Source organism: Hipposideros armiger, unplaced genomic scaffold, assembly GCF_001890085.2.
Source record: "Hipposideros armiger isolate ML-2016 unplaced genomic scaffold, ASM189008v1 scaffold_56, whole genome shotgun sequence".
NCBI classification, from domain to species: Eukaryota; Metazoa; Chordata; class Mammalia; order Chiroptera; family Hipposideridae; genus Hipposideros; species Hipposideros armiger.
Window position 1 is genome coordinate 2515376 of NW_017731406.1, and position 9670 is coordinate 2525045.

The following is a 9670-nucleotide window of genomic DNA, read 5'->3' on the forward strand; positions in this document are numbered from 1 at the left end:
ACTTTGTGCTGTAATATGTCCAGGTCTCCATTGTTTAACAAGTACGCACATGACAACATGAATATGTCTCCGTGTTTAATGCAAAGACTTTGCTCTGAAAACGTATATACACTGTTCTTATGACAAAAACGTCATGAAATCAATTTGCCAAGTATTGTGTGAGAGAATGGTCTTGTTCACCATCCTGCCCTGAGCTGACATGGGAAGGGGCTACTTCCCTGTCACCCTCAAGGACTCCACACATATATCTAAGATTAGTGATTAATGGCAGTTTTTGACAAATATTCTACCACATCCATAATTTTATGACCTGTACCCTGGCCTTAATTTTGTAAACAAATTGTACACCTCCTACTGTTACCGTGCAAAAGGTCTAGCTGCATGAAAGCCAAAACTCGAGAGGTGAGGTTGGTGGAAAGAAAAGCAGGTTTTCTTCCAGAATGCCAGCATTAAGGGAAGACAGTGGACTCTCTGTCACAAAGAATGCCTTCCTGTTCTTTATACCACCAAAGCTTTTATAGACACACAAGGAGAGACAGAACAAAGAAAGGAGACGTTGGCCAGGCAACTCCAGGAAAAGGCACTTCCTGGAGGCAAGTCTGCCCCAGGTCTGGGGTGAATCCCAGATGGATGCAAAAAAACCTTCCCAAGTTACTGGGCCAGGTGTGCACGCTGGTGTGAAGTAAACAGAACCATCGAAACTGGTGTGCATAGTAAATGTATGGCAAACAGAGTTATTGAGGTTTGGCTGGAGGGGAGGGAAGCAAAGAAAAAACTTCAAAATTTCAAGCCAAACCACTATCAAACGGAATCACATCAGAGGTTTACATTTCAAAAACAGAAGATATAGGGTCACTGTTCTAATACATCATAATTAGAAAATGCTTAAGTTGGAAGGCTCTCAGACTGAAAAGTAGAGTGAGGCGAGGGCCATGTGTGCAGTAGAACATTATTTCCTCTATTGTTCCGAAGGACAAAAACAGATGTAGGAGAGTGTAGGATTTTTTCTATTATTTTATAGGGGAACATTTGCAAAAAAGACTTTCCAGGGAGGTACTTTTGGCGGCACGTTCTTACACTAGATATTTTAAGTCCACCAGGGATTCAAAACTGAGAAGCGTTAATCCATAGACTACTTTTAACCAGGATGCTTTAGGAAACAAAGCACCCTTGGATGCAGAAATGCTAGTGAGGCCGAAGAAAGGAACGTTCATGCAATGCTGGCATTGTGGTTCTTGAAATGACTTTTTCATCTAGCTCTAACTTCATGCCGTGATAAAGGAAAAATAAAAACAGTATTGAAATTGGAATTGAAGAGATTGCATGGAGACTGCTGTTTATATTTTAGAGTTAATCTAATCTAGAGTCAGGGAGAGGAAAAGCAACTCTTTATCACTGCAATACCCTAAAGTCAAACAAAAAAATCAAATATTTGAGTTCAATTTTAAACACAGGGACAAAAAAAATATATAGATGCAGGAAATGTGGTATTTCGCTGTCCTGGGTAGCACTGCACTGAACACTATAGCCATAAGGTCGGTTATTTATGAGGTGCAAATGCAGAGCCCATTAGGATCTTATTTAAATCCTTTATCGTCTCTCTTTCCATTTGCATCTAGTTTTACAGTTTTAAATCTACCATATAGATTGGTGACTTGAATTTGAAATGCAGTGGAAGTACTTTAAATTTTATTGGAATGAGACTTGATTAAAGGGAGGCATTAGAACGTCCGTATTCTTCATATTGACCTCTAAAATCTAGGTAAGTTGTAGTGAGGGAAAGATGGAAAGAAATGACTCATTCCAAATATTTACAAGATGAAAAAAGATGATCATGAAATTCACTGATGCAAAATGCAGAAACGTCTTTGCATTTTGTATTAATGTCATCTCCTCCTACTTTCCAGTGTGTCTCTATTGCTCTCAGGAGACCCATCTTTAAGTAAGGCTACACTGTGTCTGCAGAGTAATCTTCAGTAGGCTGACAGCCTGTTGAGGAAATCCTGCACAATGAATATTTATGACACCTCTGATTATTTAAAAATGTATTGACTTTTAACTTTTATTATGATCCATGGAACACAGGCTATGTATGTGCATATGGATGGTGTGGGCGTATACATGTCCTTGTATATCATGTCACTTGTCTTAGAGATAGAAACAGTCTTTATTAAGAACACTGTAGTAGATTATTTCTTGAAGCTCACCAGCACTGTTTTTGTGGAATGGAAATTATCATCCAAATGACTAAAACTCCCACAGAGATGATGTAAGATATTTGTTATGCATTTGACAGGTTAATTATAAAGATGAGGATGATAGCAGTGACTCGATTTGTCAATTTAAAATACAGGTATTAAATAGAGAGCTTATAATTAAAATTTTAAAAAATAGGCAATTAATGACCACTAATGGTAACCAAAACAGGTAGGAAGTTAAGTGTTACATGCTATAAAATTGGATCTGTAGATTGATTTTTGAATATTCTTTTTGATACTCAGCGTTCAAGAAGCTGCTCAAGCGAAAACAGGCACAAACAGAATTCATAAGGTCAAAATGCATAATATGCATGCAAAATGCTTGGCTAATAAAGAAAATTGACTGCGCAAAGGACTTGAACATAAGGATTCAAATGGTCCTTTAAAAAGTAGCCTAGTACATAATCATATGTGACCATGAGGAAAACTTGAGTTGCTCATGTTACCATAAAAATATTAGCATATAGGCATTTGAAAGTGTTCTTTTTTCCAGATGAGACAATTCTCAAAAGTCTGAATTCCCACCGATCAAATTCACATCAAAGGAAATAGAGGTGTTTAAAGAAGCAGGTCTGTGGTCCCTCCGGCAGCATAATCCTGTGACAAAGAGTGCAGCAATTCCAGCATCATCCGGACAGCTGCACAGATGCCCAATCTGCCTAATGGTCTGTCAGCTCCCAGTGCTGCAAAGCTCTCACACATTTTGGCACACAGCTTTAGCAAGGCCCATCCAGGCTGCATGATCACCAGGCTGAGTCTGTACTTTTTGGGCTAAGAGAAACGGAATCTAAAACCGCAGGGAAGAATATGTGCCTTACTTAAAAAGAACTATTTCACACCACTTCTGCTTTTGACTAATTTGACAACTTATTACATGATTGCCTTTGAGGCACAGAGTGCTTCAGTATTCTTGTAAGGAGGCTGAATATTAAGGTATTCAGTGCTTTTCTCTTTATGGCGCTAAGTGCACTGAGGCATAATTCTCTACGGTCTGACACAGATGTGTATTTTGTAATGATAATGGTCAATCTTTGCTGAGATAGAGGATGATGTCTGAAATACTGATGAGCCATCTTAATTGATTCTCTGGTAGATTGTGGAATAGGTTGTGGAGTATAAATGGGGGACAAAAGAGGCCAAATAGTATGAACCTAGATACTGACAATGAAATCTGCTTTTTAAAGAAAAAATGTCGTGTTTGGTTACTATTAGAATATCAAGAAAATCTTAATGCTGAAGGTACTTTTCTAAAATAGGTAAAATTGACAGAAATGTTTTTCAGTAGATTTTTTTGGTTTAGTGTATGTTTTATCCATAGTACTCAGGAAATGGACATAAGTGTGCCAATTTCAATAATAATCTATGTCTTTCCTAAATTCAGGCAAGCACTAGAATATGTAAATCCTAAGTCAATGCTACTAAGCCCCTCAAAAAGTACAAGTGAGCTATTCTAATAATTTAGACGCCTGATCTGCTTTCATCTGAATTATCTATAAATCGATCTCCTCTTTCTCCAAATCCTTGGCAGAGAAACTTGCAATAGGGATTATGAATAAGTACATTTTATCGTAATATGCTATTTAATTTTATACATATGCATGAGTATATATGTATATATACATTTTCTAATTTGACATGCTTCTTACTTGCATGTTGATCTTGTCCCTATAATTAGATTACATATATTTACATGTAAATATATGCATACATGCCTACTTTAAAGGACCAGCACTTGCAGCTGACTTGAGAGGGTTTGGAGATCTCTCCACTTCTAGATAAGGAGACTGTCAACTAAAAATACTATCTCCTGCAGTTGGGTAGGGGCCTCTTCAGATTGTAGCTATAATTTTTCATTCCCTTTTCCCTTTTCTGGTTGTAAACTGACTTCTTGATTTAGATACTAAGTATGTTCTAAGGTATTTTACATCCACGCCTCATTGATGATGTCAATTTAGAGGACAAGTGCTTGGAGCATGGGAGCCATGTTTTACCCTTCTTTGAGCATTTGTCTGACTTTGTGCTGTGCTTTAATGATTGCTTAGTATTTGTAGAGTGATCAACATGTATTGAATATTAATGGACCCCCACTAAGGACCAGATACTCTGCTAGAAACTGGGAATAGATTGGTAAATAGATAAAATCCAAGCTTTAATGCGTTTTATATTGCAGGGTGGGGGGCAGACAGTAAACTAGTAACACTTTGTGATAAGTGAAATTAAGATGGCAAAGTAGGGTGATGTGATCAAGAATGGCTGTGTCAGGAGGAGGGGCGAGTAATTTTAGAAAAGTATCTCCGTGTAGGTAATGTTTGAACTAAAACCAATTTTTTTAGTTTATCACATTCTTCTTACTTGCATTTTGAGCTTGTCCTTATAACTCGATGTTTAAGTAAAACATATTTGCTTTTTTTTTCCTAACTGTAACATTAATTGTGGTCTATGATTTTGCTTTAGGTCGACTAGGAAATAAGCAAATCTGGTCTTTCTGGAGAAAAATTACAAAACAGAAAAGTGATCATGTTGTAAAGGTAAGCAAACTTATATGAATTACATTTTTAAAAAATGCTTCGTTCCAGGCTTGGATGAAGGTTCACGGCAGGTCTTATATTATTTGGATGAGTTTGTCACCTTTAACCACATTCCTACAATACCCGATGCATGCCAATAAAGTATATTTGATGATCTTTCTGAATGTTCCATATCCACACAGTACTATATATCTCTTTCTAGCTCTCTGGAAAACTTTTTGACTGAATGTGCAGCCAACTTGGATTTGTTTCAGGAAGATATTAAATTTTACATTAAAATTGTATCTCTCAATAAACTTGAAAATTCTCTTAAGTTCTAACATGATAGCACCTTCCTGATTAAAACCTACCAATGGATCCTCACTGTTGTTAGAATTAAATCTTAAATCCTTCCTGTGGTTTACAAGATTCCACAAGTCCTGGCACCGTCTTGCCTCTGTGACCTCATGTCATCCACCCCCCTCACTCATCCCCTTTGTTAGAGTCACCCTGGCCTGCTTTCTTCTCCTTGAACAGGCTAAACATTTCCTGCTTCAAGTGTATTTGCACATGGTACCTTTAGATCTCAGTGCAAATGTCATGAATCTTCTCTCTGTAAAGTTGTATACCCACAGACGCCCTCTATCATATTGGGATGTTTTAATTTCCTATTAATGTTTACCAGTATATGACATTACATCATAGATCTGTTTGTGTATTGTTTGTCTTCTCCTTCTAGAGGTCAGTACCATGGGGTAGGAACCTTGTCTTATTGACGTGGTACCTTTTGTACCCAGAACAGTATCTTGCATATAATACACACTCAACAAATGTTTCTTGAATGAATGTAAGGATGTACAAGTTTGCTTGTTGCTTTGGATCATTGTGTTGCTACACCACCAAATTTCATCTGTCTTTGTCCTCAAGATGACAAGCCTTCATAGTTGTTTTTTCACTTTCAATTTCATGAATTTCTGCCATGAGAAATCAACTCCAGGTAGACCATAGGTAAACTCCCTTTATAATGCCAGAATTATATTGTGAAAAGTGTTTTAATATAGATTGTTCATTGCCCTGCAATCACAGTGTCTTCATGAACAAAGCTATTCAGGTGGTATTTTGACTGATTTCCCGTGAAAATGTCATTTTCAACATTGCATTTGCTTATTGTTCGGTTGCCTCAGTGGTGTTAATTCAGCAAGCATTTATGTGTCGAGTCTCTTCTTAGATCTGTGACTCAAAGATGAATAAGAAATGCTCTTTACCCTTGAAGATCTCACAGTCGAGTGTAACTGAGATTAGTGTAAAATAACACTTCAGTATTACTAGATGATAGTTTTTCCGGCACTTTCCTACCTAAAATCCTCAAATAATTTGAATTCTTTTCAGCACTAGTATGAAATTAGCACTGTGTTGTCTCTGGATAAGGACTGCCTGATATTTCAAACATACTTCTGCCCATTGCTAGCTGCAACCTCCGGCAAGTTGATGAACTTCCATGTGTTGTATTTTCCTCATCTGTACAATTGAGGCTAATAATAGTACCTACCTACCTCATAGGATTTTTGTGAGGTACTTTAATGAGATAATCCATGTAAAGCACTTAAATTAGCACAGTGCCTAACACATAATATGTTCTCAATAAGTGATCACTATTATTATTATTACTATTTTAAAGTTCTGTTATGCGGGTGGTCTGATTCATTTGAATGGAAAAAAAATGTTTCAGGAATTAGGTTAAAAATCTTTGGTATGTCAATTCAGCTTGTAACACTATTGAACTGCCTTAGAAACACACTTACATTTAATTCCATCAAGACAAAAAAGTTGGAAACAGAAAAGAAGAAAAGAAATTTCAAAAAGCTAATAAACATCACTTCAATGTCCCTTTCTTCTTGATGAAACACGATATTGGAGACACTGAGGAAAACAGAGCAAGCAAAATTCTGATGATTGTGATCAGTACAAGCTGTATTATGTGTTTAGATGAAGGCATAGCCTTTAGTTTGCCTGAGCTTGTCAACCGTGTAGTTTGCAACAGCTCTGTGAGGCAGAGATCTGGAATATTTAACAATACTGATTTTTTGCTGTGTTTTTGTTTGCTTTAATATGATCCAGTATATATATTTTTAAATAGTAAGAAAAGGGGGATATCAGAGTTTCATATAGAATTTTATAAAACATTTTAAGGATTTGTAAATGTAGTTACTCGCAAAGTTCTTTCCTTTTATTCAGTATAGGGTGGGAGGTTGGGGGAAGAAATTTAAAATCCAGGAAAAAAAAGGAATTGAACAGAAGGAATGTTATTTATAAACTCTACTTTATTGGGGGGAGGGGAGAATGGTGAAGGTGTTTGGTACATTTTGATATAAGATCATTTTGCCATAGTCATAAATGATTAAATAACTCTTACTTGATCAAATGTCACATTTTCTCAAGCACTGTGATCAAAAAATGTTTTAATTTTTATCAATTTCAAGTAATAAAGCTAATGGATGTTTGTTAAATGAAAAAAATGCTTAGTGACTATCTTAGGAAGTTGCTATAGAAGACCACAATATATAAAATAAAGCATCTAATTATTGAGGAGCTAGCACACAGTAATTACTCAAAAATTGTTAGCTAATATGAAAAGTACATTATGATGGTATTCTTGCCTTTAACGGACTTTTCCAGAAATGAAGGAGACACAAAACAGATATACCTACATAAAATTCATTTATTCACTAAGCATTAATTAAATATATACCATGTTTAAATTACTGGCTGAGAGGAGAGGAGGTAAAGATCATTTAAAAAAAATAATACAATGGACAAAAAGCTCACAGTCTTCTTTGTGATGCATGAAGGAATAAGAAACATTTATCGACCAGCTTACATGCTCATCTCATTTTATTCTTAGAATTTTACATGCTAAATATAACTGTACCTATTTTACACATGATGAAATTTGAGGCCCAGAGAGGTTTAGGAGCTGAACCAAAGTCACACAGATAGTTAACAGGTGGAATCTGAATTTCAACTAAGATCGGTCTAAATCTAAACTCCATACATTTGGCATTATACCTAGCTGCCTCAATGGCAGAGACTATGAAAAGAGAAAATTAGTATAATGCGAACAAAATATAAATAAAGTGCTATATTATGAGGATTCAGGTGAAGGAGAGATAAAAGGGATTGTGGGTATATTTTAGAACACTTACTAATTTCACCCACATTTATTGTATACTATGCCCTAAGCACTATGCTTGGCACAAAATGCAACACCAATATACTTTGCTCTATATTTTAGTATTATATATTTAGTTTTGAATTAACTAAAAATGTTTGGATGCAGTGGTGTTTTGTGTGTGTGTGTGTGTGTATGTGTATGTGTGAAGCTTTATTAAAAGCAAAAGGAAAGTACTCGTAGTTTGAAGCGTGGGTAACCGAGATTGATGTAGGATATTTCTTGTGCCGGGGTCATAGTCTCGTGAAGCTGAAGAATGGAGATATGGACCAGAGAGGTAGAGTTTGTAGCAGAGGATAGTTTTATTAAAGCAAGAGAAGGGTTACAGCTCCGGAGCAGGAGTGAGTACCCAAAACTGGGATGCCCGCTAGCTAGGGTAAAAGGCTTGAGTTTTATACTTTTGCTCCTGCCTGGAAGGGGGAATGCTGGAATGCTGGTGCCTGTCATTAAGGTGTTTATCGGGTTTGTTCTGCTGCTCAGCCTTGAGAAGGCCTTTCATAAAGTCCTTCAAAATGGCTTTGTTGCCCTGGGATATGATTGATGTCTCTGTTCCAGTATGAGGGAGTTATCTTATAATTTTGAAAGAAACGGCTAGTGTAAGAAATGGCCAGTGCTTTGTTCTTTTGCTCAGTCTACCAGGGAATTCCTGACTGCCTGACATTATACTAACTAACCTATCTTAAGATTGCATATAGATACATATTTTTTCCACAAAAATATACCAAGAAACCCATTGTTTTAATTTTCAAGACTATTGATTATTGGCTATGATCAGGGAGGAAAAATACTAGAGGTAGGGGAGAATCAGCTGAGAATACCTTGAAGTTATCTATTGAAAGTGTTTATTTATTCTGAAACTAAGAAGCCATGAAAAGAGAATTGCCATCTTGTCTAAGGAACAAAGAAAATAATCCATCTCTACATTTGCACTAAGCAAAGAAGACATCACAAGTGGTGTAGAGACTCCCTTTGGATGCTATAGATAGAGATTTCTGTATGACAAAGTGATGCACAAGTGGCTTATTATTTTTCAAAAATACAAATTTATGAACCTTACCAGAATCAAGGATATTGATTGACTGTTTAACATTCTTAAATGGTCGGCTAATCTCTGTGTACCGCGTACTTGGAACCGTGGCTCTGTTTCTTCTGACACATCACTCAATCAATGTAATTTATAGGACAAGAGCCGCAACCAGCTGCTGCTATAGTTAGAGAAGTGGATATTTCAGATGGAAATCCTTAAGTACAGGTGACTTTTAAAATTTGATCTCAAATTTGATTTGGATTGAAACTTGCAAATCTCATTAAACAAAACAAAAAATGGTTAAGTGTTTTACTTAACTGCAGAGCGTTTTGAGTACCATGCTGAATTTCTCCCTATTCACTTCCTAGCTAGATGCATTTTTATTTTCTTCCTAATGGAAAATAGAGCCCTCTCTTGTTACTTTTGTACTTCTTGTTAATTCACAAATATATATCTATATATCTATATATATATATCTATATCTATATCTATCTATCTATCTATATATATATGTATAACCATTTTTATATCAACATCCCCTAACCTAGCAATCTTTTTTTTTTTTTAGCTGAGCCATCCTGCCACCTGTTGGCAGCTCAGCGGCAGCTCAGCTCGGGCCGTGAATCAAACCGGGAACCCTGTTGCTCAG